The following is an 18,980-nucleotide window of genomic DNA, read 5'->3' on the forward strand; positions in this document are numbered from 1 at the left end:
TGATCCATTCCCCTTCAGATCCAAATGAAAAGTGACCAAAGGGATGGACAAAGCATTGGGAGGAGCATCATTCTGGACAGGAAGAGGAAGCTGGAGTCCCACTAGCTCTTTCTTTCTGTTGACAAAAAAATAAAGTAAAAAAATGTGTTTCACTCTAAAAACAGCTACCTAAGCCATCAGTTTGGTTAGAATACCTACTTGAAAAACTATTTTCAATTTTGAGTAGAAAATCTACTAAAAGCAGCTCTACTGACCATGAGTGAGAGCTTGTGACTGCTGTGTTAGAAAATTGCACCAGGAGGGCTCCTAGAGTCCAGAAATTGCCCTAGGAGGTGTGAAATCTCACCAAGGCTTGCCAGGGACAAATGATAGGGGATACATAAAAAGCCTGACACACTACTGTGCTGATGACCCAAGTGGCAACTGCTTATCTGCTACACTCACTTCTCTTATCCCAGAGAATTTGTCGCTGCTCTAGCTACTGGCTAGGATCCATTTCATGGGCAGGAATTGTTTGGAGTGTCCTCCCTTCGACCAACCATAACCCACCAGCACCTCAAGGTTAGGCCTAAGATCCTGCTGATTGTGACCTTTTTGTTAGATCTATCTGAGGCCAAGGTCTATCCCAAGGGTGCCTTCCTAGAGCAGGGTCCTCCTGTGGGGCGTCCCACCAAAGAGTTTTAAGAACCTGCTTCCTTAGGTGACCCCTATCCACTGAGCAACTTAATTCCAGCTCAGGTAGGCCTCATACACACTTCATGCACACCCATCCACCCACCTGTTAAATCACTTGCTCACATTGGCAAAGAAGCCATACCCCAGCACATCATCAGATCACACTCTAGCTAATAGGGGATAGCTGTTAGTGTTCCCATTGCTACTTGGTTGTATATAGCATCATCACCTAATGTGATCAATGGAAACATGCATCCAACTGCCATTTAGGATCATCATATTGCCTTGCACATTAGTTAGATGGATTCCAGGTTTGGCAGCTATTATTGAGAAAGATTCTGGATCTAGGCCGGCCCCAGTGAAAAACAGTGAATTTGTCCCAGCTTAATTTGCGGAAACCAGAACACATTCCACAGCGCCTGTACATTGTCTCCTTTTCCACTTGGTGCTGCAACCTGTAGGTGGTCCGGGGTTTCTTATTTACACTTTCAGCTGGGTCTAATACAGAGGCCACACTTAAAAGGCGGTCATCCTCCTTTTGTTAGTATCTCATCTTGGCTGGGAGGTTTCTTGAGCCTAACACCTAGATGACAATAAAATGGAGGAAAAATACAGGCATTCAGCTTGCTATCACTTCACAAATGCTTTTATGAAACTATAATTTGGGAACAGGTGTTAGATTTTGTTCAACCCCTTCTATAAGAGATATTGGGGGTCATTACAACATTGGCGGTAAAAGCCGCTTACTGCCGTGCAGAAGACCGCCAATACACCGCCGCGCAATTCCGCCACAGCTATTATGACCCACATCTTGGAATCCGCCGAAATTCAGACACCCACACAAGACCACCACACCAAAGGTCAGTGATAAACTGGCGGAAACAAATCCTCCACCTCCACTCCAACAGAAACACGCCCATGCTATTACGACCCACGAATCCACGCGGCGGTCTTTCATCCGCGGTATTCCATTGGCAGTACACACCGCCGCGCTCAAAATACACACACTTCTCCAAAACAACGCCACATTGGACAATTCAAAATACACACACCTGATACACATACAAACACCACTCCCACACACCCAATACAATATAAAACACACACCCACATCACCCACAAACCCCTACTACCAAAAATTAGAGATGAAGGCGACAGAGAGAGAGCACAGAATAGACAACCCCACTACACAGAGGCACACAACACCATCACCCACACAACATCCACGCACAAAACACCACACACCACTACACTCACCACAACCATCACCACATACACCACCCCACACATCACCCACACCACCCCATGGCACGGCAAAGACACCCGCTTCTCCGAGGAGGAGCTCAGGGTCATGGTGGAGGAAATCGTACGGGTAGAGCCACAGCTATTTGGCTCACAGGTACAGCACACATCAATAGCCGGGAAGATGGAGTTATGGCGCAGAATAGTGGACAGGGTCAATGCCGTGGGACAGCACCCAAGAAATAGGGAGGACATCAGGAAGAGGTGGAATGACCTACGGGGGAAGGTGCGTTCAAAGGTCTCCAGGCACAACATCGCGGTACAGCGGACTGGCGGCGGACCCCCACCTCCTCCCCCACAACTAACAACATGGGAGGAGCAAGTCTTGAGCATCTTGCATCCTGAGGGCCTCGCAGGAGTCGGTGGAGGATGGGACACTGGTAAGTCAATTCTTAACTATCATATCCCCCACCCTACCTGCATGCTATCACACACCCCCTCCCTCGCCCCCTCCCCTATCACTACAACTCCTCACTAATGTACCCATGACACCAACCACCCATCCCAACACCAAGCCCTGCATGACACAACTAAGCATGGACACCCCTCACTAAAGCATGCACACTGCACATACCCAGTACAACCCCCCAACCATCACCACACAAACCCACACACAGGAATGCTTGCACTGGGGTACACAAACACCCACCCATTGCACACCATTACACACACACATGCAATAATCATGCACTTATGCCCCTGCAGGAACCCGAAGGACCGTCACCACACCAGAGGGTCCAGACAACACCCATCCACCCCCAGAAGAGGCCCACAGTGACGAGAGCAGCTCTGCCCTACTGGATCCTGATGACCAGCCCGGACCATCGTGGCCCTCAGGACAGTCGGTTCCCCTTGCACAGGCACAGCCCAACACCGACTTTCCACCCTCTGGTAACACCAGCACAGCACCCTCCCAGCGGGCCCAAACCTCCCTACCCAGGACAGGTCAATCAGCAGTGTGTCCACCACTACAGGGCACCCAGGGTAACCCACCACCCCAACAACAACAGGGACCTGGGGGCAGTGGCAGTGGGCACACGGTCCAGGGGACGGAGGCACAGGAACACAGGGGAACTGGGAGGGCTGCTGTGCGACAGGGGGCGGACAGGCCAAGGGAACCCACTCTCCACGAGGCCCTCTCCTCCATCATGGGAGCATACCACCACTCCCAGGAGACGATGGCGACAGTCCTGGACAAGTTGCAGGAGACCCTGCACCTGCAGGACGAACTGTATTTGGGGTTCAGGGAGGAGCTCAGGACCATCAGCTCTGCCCTGGGCACCATCGTAGGGGTGCTGAAGGACATACAGCAGACCTTGAGGGACACCGTGGCACTCCAAGGGACCCCTGACACTAGCGTGGATGATGAACTGCCCACCAACTCCGCCGGCGCTAGTGGACAGGACGCCCCGCCACAGGACCACCAGCACCCCACCCCCTGCAGATGGACAAACACCACGCAAGCGGTCCCTGAGATCCAGGAACAGGACAGAGCAAGATGGCAAGACCCCCGCCAGGAAATGAGACCACCCTGATTGTCACCCCACTGTCCCACTTTGTTACCCTTTCCATACTTAAACTGCCCCAGCTCCACTTCCTATGCCCATATGGGCAGTGCTCCTGTGAGACTAATAGACTGGACTCTGCCATGGACATTCCTCCGCCATCCCCCATCACCATTTTACAAACCCCTCACATTTCTGAGCACTTCAATAAACACCCTTGAAACACAAAAAAATCTGGAGTCAGTCTGTGATTAACTAAATATGTATTATCAATGACAGTGTCATAATGGGTGTAACATTGTAAAGCTAACATACCTATGTCACACATCACAAGCCCTTGAAGTATGCAAGCAGTTGCCACGTAGGTAACCACACCTGTGAAACCGTAATGGGAGGGTACAACTCAGTTACCAAATAGTGATTTAAATCGAAAAACAGGATAGAGGTAGACGTGTGAAAGTAAATCTAATGCTAAAAATGAAAATGTTCTCACCTGTGTCTCACTGGAAATATTGCTGTATGACTGACTCCCTGTTGTCGTTGTCTTCTTCATCAGCTTCATCCTCATCACTGTCCACAGGCTCCACAGCTGCTACAACACCGTCCTCGGGATCATCCTCCTGCAGAAAAGGCACCTGGCGTCGCAAAGCCAAATTATGGAGCAGGCGATGATGATGTTGCACACCTTCTTCGGTGAGTAGAATAGGGATCCACCTGTCATATGGAGGCACCTGAACCTGGCCTTCAGGAGGCCGAAGGTGCGTTCGATCACCCTCCTAGTCCACCCATGGGCCTCATTGTACCGTTCCTCTGCCCTGGTCCTGGGATTCCTCACTGGGGCCAATAGCCATGACAGGTTGGGGTAACCAGAGTCCCTCAATAGCCATACACGGTGCCTCTGGAGTTGACCCATCATATCAGGGATGCTGCTATTCCGCAGGATGTAGGCGTCATGCACTGAGCCAGGGAACATAGCATTTACCTGCGAGATGTACTGGTCTGCCAAACAGACCATCTGGACATTCATCGAATGATAACTCTTCCGGTTCCTGTACACCTGTTCACTCCTGTGGGGGGGGGGACCAGAGCTACATGGGTCCCATCAATAGCACCTATGACGTTGGGGATATGTCCAAGGGCATAGAAGTCACCTTTCACTGTAGGCAAATCCTCCACCTCAGGGAAAATGATGTATCTCCTTACGTGTTTCAGCAGGGCAGCCAACACTCTGGACAACACGTTGGAAAACATAGGCTGGGACATCCCTGATGCCATGGCCACAGTTGTCTGAAAAGACCCACTTGCAAGGAAATGGAGCACTGACAGCACCTGCACGTCAGGGGGGATTTCAGTCGGATGGCGGATTGGTGACATCAGGTCTGGCTCCAACTGGGTACATAGTTCCTGGATTGTGGCACGGTCAAACCGGTAGGTTACGATGACATGTCGCTCTTCCATTGTCAACAGGTCCGCCATCTTCTCATATGTCCCAGCAAACGGTGCCTACGAAGGACAACAGCGAAGGACCAGTCATTCTTCCTCCAGGTATGTACCCACAGTCACACACAAGACTACACCACTCACAAAACCCTTCCTGTATGTGTGTTGAGTGTAGGCCTAGCTATGTGTGACGCAGTAGTAAATGAAGCCATGTGGGCCCCTGAAATGGCGGCTGCCTGACCTCTAAAGTGGGACAATGGGATTGTGGGGTAACTGCGCTGGTGTTGCACACCGTCGCGGTAGGCGGTCGTAGACCGCGGCGCAATGCTGCATTGGTTAACATTGGACCCTGTGGGCCCCAGGAGCCAATGAACAGGTGCGCTGGCGGTAATGATGCGCACCGCCGCGGACGTCACCGCCGCGGACGTCACCGCCATTTTCTATCTGTTTAATCCCTAGATACCTGACCTTCGACAGGAGAGGATCTACACTGCAAGTGCTGCTGTGACCTCGGTCTGGAAGCGACGATGGCTGCTGCATCTGGGGAAAGGGCTCCTGCCTTCACTGCACAGGAGTTGGAGAAACTGGTAGACGGGGTCCTCCCCCAGTACACGCTACTCTACGGTCCTCCAGACCAACAGGTTAGTACACAGGGAGCACGTTGTATGGGCTAGGCCTGGGTGGAGAGGGCTGGTTGGAAGAGGGAAGAGGGAAGAGTTCATAGAACATTAATGCATGGGAATGAATGGGCCAGATGGCCAGAGTAGGGAGGAGGCCACTCACAATGATGGTGCAGTTGGTAATGACTGTTCCTCTTTCCTTGTGCATGTCACGTAGGTCAGCGTCCACCAGAAGAGGGACATTTGGCGTGCCATCGCCAAGGAGGTCCGGACCCTGGGGGCCCACCAGAGACGGGGCACCCACTGCCGTAAGAGATGGGAGGACATTCGCCGCTGCAGCAAGAAGACGGCGGAGGCTCAGCTGGGGATGGCCTCCCAACGTGGGAGGGGTGCCCATCGCACCATGACCCCCCTGATGTTCCGGATCCTGGCGGTGGCCTACCCGGAGTTGGATGGGCGCTTGAGGGCATCACAGCAGACACAAGGGGGTGAGTACAACCTCATTCTGATGACTTTGCGTGCAGTGGAGGTGTCTGGGTGGGGGAAGTGGGCTGTGGGTGTCCCTAGGCCAGGGCGAGTTCAGTAGGCAAGGCCCCTCCGTAATGTAGGCCATGTGGCACTCTACCCCACCTCAGCAGAGTGCCAAGTCGAGGTATAGTTGCCCCTGTGGCATCCATGTGCGCAGATGTCCACCATTGCCATATCGGCCATATCCCAGAAATTGCATGTGCAGAGGGCAGGAGCACGGCGTAATGCAGGGGGCAGCTGCGTTTGTCTTGTCCGCCAACGGTAGCGGTATGCCATGCACTAAAACCCTCTTTCTTCTGTCTCCCCCCTTTTTCTGCTCTCCCTGTCCTTTTGTACATCAGCATCAACAGGCGGAGGTACAGTGGCACCGGAGCACGAGGGAGCTGCATCCCACGTGGCCATGGAGGGCCATACTACGGACTCTGAACGCACCAGTGGGACGGAGGGCAAGGGGAGCTTCACGTCGGCCACCGGATCAACAAGCAGCGACACAGACTCGTTGGACGATGTGGGCTCCCTTGGGGTGGCGGCACCATCTGTGCCCCCCACCTTTACAGGTACAGCCGCCACCTCCCCTACCAGAGCCGCCCTCCCAGCAGCCCCTCAGCGTTCGCCCCGTGCCCGCTCACCCAGGAGGGTGGGCATCACCTTCGCCCCAGGCACCTCAGGCCCTGCCCCAGTCACCCCTGCTGCCCTCAGTGAGGAGGCCATTGACCTCCTCAGGTCACTCACTGTTGGGCAGTCTACCATTGTGAATGCCATCCAGGGTGTAGAACGAGAGTTGCAACACAGTAATGCATTCCTGGAGGGCATTCATTCTGGTCAGGCTGTCCTTCAGCGAACCCTGCAATCTTTGGCCTCAGCACTGATGGCAGTCATTGTCCCTGTGTCTAGCCTCCCCCCTCCAACTTCCTCCACCCAGACCCAATCTCCTGTACCCCAGCCCATCCCAAGCCCACCTGTAGACTAGCATGCGCACAAGTCAACACACCCAAGTAGCTCAAGCAATCATAGGCACCACACACACCACAGGCACTCACGCAAGCCTCAGCCACATACAGACACAACAACATCCACTCCCTCCACTGTGTCCCACTCCTCCTCTTCTCCCTCCTCTCTCCCAGTCTCGTCTACACACACACCTGCATGCACCACATCTACAGTCACCATGAATCGCACCAGGACACCTAGCACCACAATCCGCTCACCTGCACTCACCACCTCCACTGCCATTTACACGTCCCCTGTGTCCTCTCCCAGTGTGTCTGTGACGCCCCCTCCCAAAGTACACAAACGCCGGCAATCACTCACCCAACATCCATCCACCTCACGACAGCCTCCAGTACCTGCACCTGCACCCAAAACAGCTAAAGTGACACCTCCTACAACCACCTCCTCTTCCTCCACTCCCAGACCCCCTCCAGCTACCCATCCCAGTGTTCGTCAGAAACTGTCCCTCTGTAAAGTTGACCTTTTTGCCCCCACCCCCCCCTCCAATTCATCAGTCCCGTTGTAGCGCCTCAGCCAAAAAGCCTCCAATACCAGTGGTGCCTGTTCAAGGTTTTTGGAGTGCACCGGCCACCAGGGCAGGCAGTAGGACCCGGAGCCAATGCACTGGCAGCCCACCCCCTTTAAAGGCTCTAAAATTGGAGAGTGGACGACAGGACCGTGTTAAGACTCCTGGTGGGAAAACAACTGACATGGGTTCCAAGGGGATTGGAGAGTCAGCTGTGACTCCACCAAAGGTGGGGAAGGGCCAGAGGAAGTCTCCCCAGCCTGTTGTGAGTGTCACGGCGGAAAAGTGCGCCATCATTTCCGGCGGTCCAGACACAACCGCCAGCACCGTCGTCACTGGTCAGGAGACCACTGCCAGAGTCACAGCCCAGGAGGGCCCAAATATCGTCACTGGTCAGGAGACCACCGCCGGAGTCACAGCCCAGGAGGGCCCAAGTATCGTCACTGGTCAGGAGACCACCGCCAGAGTCACAGCCCAGGAGGGCCCAAGTATCGTCACTGGTCAGGAGACCACCGCCAGAGTCACAGCCCAGGAGGGCCCAAGTATCGTCACTGGTCCAGAGACCACCGCCGGAGTCAGTGCCCTGGAGGGCCCAAGTATCGTCACTGGTCCAGAGACCACCGCCGGAGTCAGTGCCCTGGAGGGCCCCGGCTGCCACAGCCCCACTGGGCAGTGATGAAACGTCATGCCACACACCAATGTTCAGTGTAGAAGACGTCATGCCACACACCAATGTCCAGTGTAGAGAACGTCATGCCACACACCAATGTCCTTATCCGAACCGCCATGTCAAAGCACCGCTGAACAGGGCAAAGACCGCCATGGCAAAGCACCGCTGAACAGTCCAGAACCGCCATGTCGAAGCACCGCTGAACAGGGCAAAGACCGCCATGACAAAGCACCGCTGAACAGGGCAAAGACCGACATTGCAAAGCACCGCTGAACAGGGCAAAGACCGCCATGGCAAAGCACCGCTGAACAGGGCAAAGACCGCCATGGCAAAGCACCACTGAACAGGGCAATGCACCGGGTAGGAATGAATGGACCGCCACATCAGGCATCCTTATCCCATGTGCAGCTGGGACAGTGACAGGACATGACCTTTCACGGGGAGACTCATCCAGTCTGGGCACCAGTCCCCCCCAGTACCAGTAGAGACCTGCATCAACTTGAGAGACTGTGGCTTTGCACTCCCCAGGATTGAACAGTGGGCAAGCCACCCACTGTATAGACTTGAGGGACTTGTGGCTTTGCACTCCCCAGGATGGCACAGTGGGCAACCCACCCACTGTAGAGACTTGAGAGACTGTGGCTTTGCACTCCCCAGGATGGCACAGTAGGCAAACCAACCACTGTATGGACTTGAGAGACTGTGGCTTTGCACTCCCCAGGATGGCACAGTGGGCAACCCACCTACTGTAGAGACGTGAGAGACTGTGGCTTTGCACTCCCCGGGATGGCACAGTGGGCAAACCAACCACTGTATGGACTTGAGAGACTGTGGCTTTGCACTCCCCAGGATGGCACAGTGGGCAACCCACCCACTGTATGGACTTGAGAGACTGTGGCTTTGCACTCCCCGGGATGGCACAGTGGGCAAACCAACCACTGTATGGACTTGAGAGACTGTGGCTATGCACTCCCCGGGATGGCACAGTGGGCAACCCACCCACTGTATGGACTTGAGAGACTGTGGCTTTGCACTCCCCGGGATGGCACAGTGGGTAAACCAACCACTGTACGGACTTGAGAGACTGTGGCTATGCACTCCCCTGGATGGTACAGTGGGCAAACCAACCACTGTATGGACTTGAGAGACTGTGGCTTTGCACTCCCCGGGATGGCACAGTGGGCAACCCACCCACTGTATGGACTTGAGAGACTGTGCCTTTGCACTCCCCGGGATGGCACAGTGGGCAACCCACCCACTGTATGGACTTGAGAGACTGTGGCTATGCACTCCCCGGGATGGCACAGTGGGCAAACCACCCACTGTATGGACTTGAGAGACTGTGGCTCTGCACTCCCCGGGATGGCACAGTGGGCAAACCACCCACTGTATGGACTTGAGAGACTGTGGCTCTGCACTCCCCGGGATGGCACAGTGGGCAAACCAACCACTGTATGGACTTGAGAGACTGTGGCTTTGCACTCCCCGGGATGGCACAGTGGGCAAACCAACCACTGTATGGACTTGAGAGACTGTGGCTTTGCACTCCCCGGGATGGCACAGTGGGCAAACCAACCACTGTATGGACTTGAGAGACTGTGGCTATGCACTCCCCGGGATGGCACAGTGGGCAAACCACCCACTGTATGGACTTGAGAGACTGTGGATTTGCACTCCCTGGGATGGCACAGTGGGCAAACCACCCACTGTATGGACTTGAGAGACTGTGGCTTTGCATTCCCCAGGATGGCATAAATGGGCATGGAGCCCCGTTGTGGATCTGGCTTTGCAGTCATCCGGCTGAGGTGCCCCCCCTTCCCTTAAACCTGAGGTGCCTGTAGTATTTCTATCTGATGCCCCGGCAGTGTTCTCTCCGATTGTGGTAAGGTATTGTTTGTGGGCCTCGCCCATGCATTTTTGGACTGTTGGTGCACGGACATTGTTATGTGCATATCTGCACTACTTCTCGTATTGTATATAATAATGACTGATTTTCATATATATATCTGTATATTTTTGTGTGACATGTATATTGGCACATTACATTGTTTGACCGATTTTCGCTTTGTGTATTCATTCTTCCGGGGGAATTGTGGGTTGTTACTGTGATTTTTTGTGAATGCATTGGTGTGTATGTTGTAATATGCAAGGGTGGGGATGGGGGTGTTTGGTGGGTGTTCCCCTAACTTTTGCCTCCCCACTACCCCATGTCTTAGGTGCAGTACTCACCGTTGTCTGTGGCGCCTACGTAGCTGTTGATCGTAGAGGAGCAGAAACACAAGGGCAGGGAGTATTTGGAGTTCCAGCTCCATGGATTCCTCGTTCCTCGTGGGATATGTTCAGGTGAGCGTTTTCCCATAGCAAAAGCTGATCCGCCGTGTTTTTATCCACGGTGAATCCGCCCCAGAAAAGGTGGCGGAGTGGCGGGTTGTAATACTGTGGGCGTACATTGTCTTCCGCCTGTCTGTTCGCGGTGACCGCCGCGCTGCTTGTCTGTGCCGCCGTGGCGGGCGAAGTGTTAAAGTGGCTGTCTTTGTTGGCGGTTTCCGCCAGGGTCATAATTCCCTTTTTTTGTCCGCCGGCCTGTTTGCGGTATTTCCACTGCTTTAACACCGTCCGCCAGGGTTGTAATGACCACCATTGTGCACTGTAAGGACATCAACTATTTGTATCTAAAATTACTCTAATAATGACTTAAAGAGCATGCATTCATTTTTTTATTTATTCATCCCAATGTCGAGTGTCAGAGTACTTTACATTGACATACATATTATTATAGATAATAGATGAATCATATAAGTGTGAAAAATCAATGTGCAGGGTACCTTACATACAACATTGAGGGTTTCGGGTATACGAGTCATATATCATCCTTTGTAGTAGGCATTAGTGACTGGTCTGGAGAAACACAAAGCCAGGATTTAAACCGTAATGCAGTGATTGGGGTTGTATGTACTAATACGAATTTATTAATACTCGAAAGAACACTTTTAACAAACTTGAATAGAATAGGGGAAAAGTGAAAGGGAAAAAAGTAAGGTTCTAAGCCTATGCTTTACAGTTGGAATGCCTTGATGCAGGTTCACAGTTTACTGTGCTACAGTAGAAGAACTGTAATTTATTAACAGCAAGTAACAAAATTGTTTTTGAGAAAAAAGTGGTAACCCACTCAGCTATCTATATAATAATGTACAAATCTGTAATCCGCGTTTTAATCGTGGTGCTTTGGAACAGGTTCATTTGTAATTGTTGCCAAATACTTTGTGGCACAATGTTTAAAAAATAAACATGTAAGGTCGCTGTCAGGCTCCACTTTTCATGACTCTGCACCTCGGGACTTTTGTGACCCTTGATCCCTAATTTAAGGGAACCCGGCCTTTTTTTTATCTATTTCCAGGACTGCCTGTAACTTTTTTAAACACATAGGACTGGAAGTTGGCTTAGAGTATTGTCGATAATTTCACACAGTTGCCCCTTTTCTGTTCCTGCTTTGCTAACTCCTGAGCATCCAACAGGTCTTGTACGTGCGTCACGTGGCACGAGAGGCCCCGAGAGAGGGGTGCAGCAGAGCCGCCAGCCTCCGCTTCTTGGCTCGACCACAAATATGCTTCGCGCATCCAAGCGCCGGCCAATGTGCATCTGGAGAGATACTGCAACAATAGCGGCGCTCAATAAAAGCTGCGCCAATTAGGATGCAAAACATGTGAAAAAACTGCCCCTGTGGGGGCGCGCCGGTAAATATTCCCAGACACAACTTGGGCACGGTCCAGATGAGTGGGCTACAAACAAGCCTGCAAGTATGCACAGCATCCGACAAAGGATGCGAAAGGCCCCACCTCTATCGCCCGCCACATCCATGAAACCTTTTTACAGGATCCCATGTGACGTCTGAAAAGACTCACCGGCCTATTAAGAGAGCTCTCCGTTGGCACGTTTCTTGGCGCAGGTCTGCACCCCATTGCTACCAGCGTGTCTAAATTGTTTTCTTCCCTCGTGTTACAATGCCATATTAATAATAATAACGTGCTAATAAAAAAAGCACTGATACACTGGGTAATTATCCAATGGCGGCACATCAAATGCATTTCTTTGGATTCTAGTGCCCCCGGGAATCATTTTCAAGGCCTCGCTGTCATCCATTTATATTTATTTTGCAACAGTGCGTGACTATATACCTTGCCGCATCTCCCGCATTTTGCAAAAGTGCGTGACTATACTTGCCGCATCTCCCGCACATCCCAGGATTCACTATTTAACCACGTCACACCCTTTCAAAGGTTCGATCCCTATGCAGTGAGGGACCGTCCTTTCAGAAAGCCACCCCCTCTCTGAGATTACAAATGGTACGGGAGGCTCGCTACCTGCTTCTCTGTGCCGCTTAAGGCAGAAATGGTGCAGCAACGTCACATGGTTCTACTATAAATAAAGTGAAATGAAAGATAAATGAGTCTTTCAATGCCATCTTAAGGATTTTTGGGGCCCTGGGCAAGAAATATTTTTGGGGCTCCTGTTTGGAACAACTTTCAATTTTATTGCTATTTTGTTTTACGAATTCAAGCTCTATATAGCTTAACAATATTGCGTTATACTTTTTAACTTTCAGACAGGGAAACAGAAGTGAGGTAGAGAGAAAGTTACATTTTCCAGACGAGCCAATGGACGGTGGGAGCCCTGGGCAATTGCCCACTTTGTCCATGCTTTAAAGCCTGTTATGGCTACCCAAATCAAAGAAAATTATTTTACTAACTTGACAAACTTACTGATAGTGCTATTGACTTTACGTATAGATTTTGCAACACGCGCTGAACCCACTGCACTATCCTCCCAGATTGTGTCTGTACCTTTTGAACCTTTAATATTTGATTGAAACCAGGGCACGAGCAGAATTGGAACAGCAAAACTGGAGAGTGAGTGGATAGGCCTTTCAACGGGCAACTGAGATGAATTGCTCACATTTGACTGATGTCCTTCTACTTATTACTTTTGGGACAAATTCAACCTCCGACAGGAGAAAGAACAGAAAGTAAAACCAAAAGTCTACCCACCCTGCAGGTGATGTCATAGACAAGCTTACGTATAATACTTCCTGTTTTTTCTCCTGTCTCATGACTGAGACAACAGAAATGATAAGTAGGGATTCCAGCTCGGTTCGTCGCAGATCCACACCATCACACTTGGATCTTTCTGTGCTCGGCACAGGGGGAGAGAGCTGTCTACGCTTGCTGGTGTCAGTGCACCTGACCTTAATAAGTGAACTTACAAGGGGATGCTGTAGGAGGCTGGCCTGGCTGATAGTGGGTACCTGATGGTACTTACACCTTGTGCCAGGTCCAGTTATCCCTTATTAGTAGATTAGTAGTGTTCTAGGAGCTTAGGCTGATAGAGGTAGCTATAGCAGAGCAGCTTAGGCTGAAATAGGAGACCTGCAAAGCTCCTACTATACCACTTATATCATATAGCACTATATCATAAGAATCACAATACTCAGAGTTACTAAAAATAAAGGTACTTTATTTTAGTGACAATGTGTCAAAAGTATCTCAGGGGATATACTCCCTTACGAGGTAAGTAAAGTACACAAAATATACACACAAACCAAAATCAGGTGAGTAAATAGTTAGAAAAGTAGTGCAAACAATGTAGAATACAATAGGATGCAATAGGCCTAGGGGAACACAAACCATATACTAAGAAAGTGGAATGCGAACCACTTAGGGACCCCAGGCCTAGTGTAGTGTGTAGAGGGTCACAGGGAGTGTAAGAAAACACTGAGAGTGTCCAAGATACCCCACCCCAAGACCCTGAAAAGTAGGAGTAAAGTAACCCTACTTCCCCAGAAACACACTAAAGTTGTGATAGGAGATTCTGCAAAGACAACAAGTGACTGCAAAGCACTGAAGATGGATTCCTGGACCTGAGGACCTGTAAAGGGTAGGGACCAAGTCCAAGAGTTATGAAAGTGTCCGGGGTGCAGGAGCCCACTAAACCCCGGAAAAAGGTGCAAAATGGCTGCCTCTGGGTGGAAGAAGCTGAAGATTCTGCAACAACGGAAGATGCCCAGGAGGTCGCCCCTTGGAGGAGGAGACAGATGGGGCAGTCAGCAGCACAGAGAGCCTATACAGAAGCAGGCATCACCCGCAGAAGCACTTGAACAGGCATTCATAAAATCTGAGCATGGCGGTCATCTCAACACTACAAAGGAGGGTCCCACGAAGCCGGTGGTCAACTCAGCGAGTTGAGCAATGCAGGATGGAGTGCTTGGGACTTGTGCTATGCCGTGCACAAAGGATTCTTTGCAAAAGTGCACAGAAACCCTAGCACTTGCAGTTGATGCAGTACACAGGATTACTGTCTGGCATGGGAAAGCAAGGACTTACCTCCACCAAATTTGGACAGAAGGACCACTGGACTGTCGGGGTCACTTGGATCCAGCTCCTGTGTTCCAGTGACCATGCTCGTTAAGATGAGAGGGGACCCAGAGGACCAGTGATGCAGAAGTTTGGTGTCTGCGTTAGCAGGGGGAAGATTCCGTCAACCCACAGGAGATTTCTTCTTGGCTTCCAGTGCAGGGTGAAGGCCGACAGCCCTTAGAGCATGCACCACCAGGAAACAGTTGAGAAAGGCGGCAGGATTAGGCGCTACAATGTTGCTGGTAGTCATTGTGCTACTTTGTTGTGGTTTTGCAGGCACCCTTGAGCAGTCAGCGGTCGATCCTTGGCAGAAGTTGAAGAGGGAGATGCAGAGGAACTCTGCCGAGCTCTTGCATTCATTGTCTGTAAAGAAACCCACAGGAGAGACCCTAAATAGCCCTCAGAGGAGGATTGGCCACCTAACCAGGTAAACACCTATCAGGAGGTGTCTCTGAAGTCACCTGCTGGCACTGGCCACTCAGAAGCCTCCATTGTGCCTTCACACCTCTGCATTCAAGATGGCAGAAGTCTGGGACACACTGGAGGAGCTCTGGGCACCACCCCTGGGGTGGTGATGGACAGGGGAGTGGTCACTTCCCTTTCCTTTGTCCAGTTTCACGCCAGAGCAGGGTCTGGGGATCCCTTAACCGGTGTAGACTGGCTTATGCAAGGAGGGCACCCTCTGTGCCCTTCAAAGCATTTCCAGAGGCTGGGGGAGGCTACCCCTTCCCAGCCCTTAACATCTATTTCCAAAGGGAGAGGGTGTAACTCCCTCTCTCAGAGGAAATTCTTTGTTCTGACTTCCTGGGACTGGGCTGGCCAGACCCCAGGAGGGCAGAAGCCTGTCTGTGGGTTGACAGCAGCAGTAGCTTCAGTGAAAACCCAAGAGAGCTAGTTTGGCAGTACCCGAGGTCTATGCTGGAACCCTGGGGATGCATGGGATTGGCACCCCAATACCAGATTTGGCATGAGGGGACAATTCCATGATCTTAGACATGTTACATGGCCATATTCGGAGTTACCATTGTGGAGCTACATATAGGTATTGACCTATATGTAGGTCACACGTGTAATGGTGTCCCCGCACTCACAAAGTCCGGGGAAATTGCCCTGAACAATGTGGGGGCACCTTGGCTAGTGCCAGGGTGCCCTCTCACTTAGTAACTTTGCACCTAACCTTCACTAAGTGAGGGTTAGACATGTAGGTGACTTATAAGTTACAGAAATGCAGTGTAAAATGGCTGTGAAATAACGTGGACGTTATTTCATCAGGCTGCAATGGCAGTCCTGTGTAAGAATTGTCTGAGCTCCCTATAGGTGGCAAAAGAAATGCTGCAGCCCATAGGGATCTCCTGGAACCCCAATTCCCTTGGGACCGAGGTACCATATACTAGGGAATTATAAGGGTGTTCCAGTGTGCCAATCAGAATTGGTAAAAATGGTCACTAGCCTGCAGTGACAAATTTAAAGACAGAGCATAAGGACTGAGGTTCTGGTTAGCAGAGCCTCAGTGACACAGTTAGGCACCACACAGGGAACACATTCAGGCCACAAACTATGAACACTAGGGTCCTGGTTAGCAGGATCCTAGTGAGACAGGCAAAAACCAACTGACACACAAGTAAAAATGGGGGCAACATGCCAGGCAAGATGGTACTTTTCTACAGACGCGAATAGTTAGATGAACCTTTTGACTCGCAGTTAAGATGTTCTTACCATAGCTCCAGTACTCCAATAATCAATATTCAATGCACAATAATCAACAATCATTAGTAATTAACAAATCAATAATCAATGGAGTTAGTATTTGTCATGCACCATGACATTTCAGTCATGAATAACCACACCTTTAGTAAAAGTATGGAATGTTTATTTCCCTATATTAACAATAATAAGGTCATGTAGATTAATCTCAATATCAAATGAAACACATACAGAAACAACACTGGTTGTCCAAAGTAGCAGAAGAAACGCAATCTAATCAAAGCTTGAACTACAACACATTCTAGAGTTATGGTGCAAATCAATAGCAAAGTCAACTGTGACAATGAAATGAAATACATGAAGTTTAGCAGAGAAATTCATCAAGCATTAGTCTCTGCCATCATAAATCGGATCCTTAACTAACGTCAGATTAGCATCAGCATGTTGGGCTTCATGCAAAACAATTTAGTAACACAAATTTGGAAAAACATCTAACCATGGTTCTATCAAAATAGCGCAGTTGGTACCTAGAAAGAAAAAGCAAATATGCATGGTAATTACAGTTCAGAATATACCTATCCACAGGGTGGATCAGCAAAGCAGAATCAGTTCTCAGGACATCAGTCGATCAGCAAAGCATCAGGCTTGAGCATCAGAAATTAGAAACAGGCAAAGTTTTCTGAGGTCAGGTGGAACCACAAAACGGACTAGGACGCCTCGAGCTGGGGAAGAGAAGATCCTACTTTACAACAAGCTTGGGCTCAGGTCATCCCGGCAGACTCAGATCAGGTAGGAATCTTTTTCAGTACAAAAAGGCTTGTTTTCCCCTAATGTGAGATAAGATGGGGAAACCTTAACCCAGTTACTAGCTCCCCACCTTTACCGCACCCACGTTCTTAACTTAACCCATATTCAAAAAGGTGGTGGGTCATTATGGTAGAGAGAAGACAAAAGAATACCTGTTAAGGCAATTGTACTGTCTGGGGGTGTTTTCGGAAATATGTCAGTTCTGTAGTACTTGCCCCCAATGGCAACTCATTAACACTTTCCTGGTGGCCAAAGCTCACCCTACGACCTATGCCTATCATAGACATACACTTTTCTCAGGCAGTATGAATTTAGTTGGATGGCTTCCATTAAAGGATATCAGTATATACTGGTCTTGGTTGACTACGCTACCCGATATCCAGTAGCAGTACTCCTTATCAGCATGACTACCGGGACAGTAGCCCAGGCTATGATAGAGTTTTTTTCCCATGTGGGTTTTCCCAGGGAACTATTAACCAATCAGGGTACCCCTTTTATGTCCAGGCTTATATCCCAGATATGCTACCTACTTGGTATCAAACAAAACAGAGCCTCGGTATATCACCCCCAAACCAATGGATTGGTCAAGGGATATAACAGAATGATCACAACGGTCCTGAAGAAACTAATCTTGGATACTGGTAGAGATTGGGACAAGAAACTTCCCCTTGTCCTTCAGGCTATCTGTACACATACTGGATGAAGGGAAGGGGATATTGGAATATATCCGAATACTACAAGACAGAATTCTCACACTATGGGAAGAAGTCAGAGACCATATGGAAAAGGCTCTGTAGAATCAAAAAGGGGCTGCAGTGCGCACTGGAGATGGATCCAGGGACAGGCCTCCCTCTTCCAGCAGTCCAGGAGCAGGGGACAGAGGGAGGCAGAGAGCCAGGCCACTGTGGAGGACAATGAGGAGAGGACCCCCTGGAGGACCCAGGTAAGTCCTCGTCTCTTTTCTTTTTCCATGTTTGTTCACACTGGTGTACAAACAAGGACTGAAATGGCAGTTTTCACTGACTACAGCCCAGGCCAGGACCGTAGGCAGTGAAAGTTGCAGTTTCAAGTCTCTTGTGCACCGGCCTGTCTGGTGTGCAGTGCACATGGGGCAGTCTAGTGCACAAGAGGCCAGGCAGATTTAGCTGCCTATGGTCCTGGGCTGAATTCAGGACAGGGCCAAAGGTGAGAAAAAAAGCTGCTGTTTCAGGCCTCTTGTGCACTGGCCTGCCCTGGGTGCAGTGCACACTGGACAGGCCACAGCACAAGAGCATTGAAACAGCAGCTTTCCTGCTTAGCACTTCCAAGATTGGGGGCATTCAGGACTCCGCGGGTCACAGACCTCACCCTCAGTGAAATTCCACGGAGTTTTTAATCAACTGCATGGAATTCCAAGGAGTGGAATTTTGTGACCTCTACCCTTTCAGATTGCAAATAAATGTGCGTGCACAGAATTCTGAGGCAGTGTAATCTTAAAGCCATCACAAGCCTTTTTAATCCATTTACAGCCACTCTCTGCCCCTTCAGCTCACTCTTGCAGCTTTCTGTGTTCTTCCTTTGTGACGCTTTCTTGCTTTTTATTTCCTTCGTCTTTCCCATATGTGTCTTTTGCTCGCAGTAAATGCCTGATGCAGTAAAACAGGTGCTGGTGCCCCCCACCGGAAACCACAGGCTCAAATTAAGCACTGAGTGCCAAAATCTCACAAACACAACATCCATTTAACTGCTATGCAATGGAAATCACCCACTCCCTCTGATATGGATGAATTGTTGACTACACTACTAAATGGACATGTGAGGGAT

The sequence above is a fragment of the Pleurodeles waltl genome, chromosome 11, assembly GCF_031143425.1.
Source record: "Pleurodeles waltl isolate 20211129_DDA chromosome 11, aPleWal1.hap1.20221129, whole genome shotgun sequence".
Lineage (NCBI taxonomy): Eukaryota > Metazoa > Chordata > Amphibia > Caudata > Salamandridae > Pleurodeles > Pleurodeles waltl.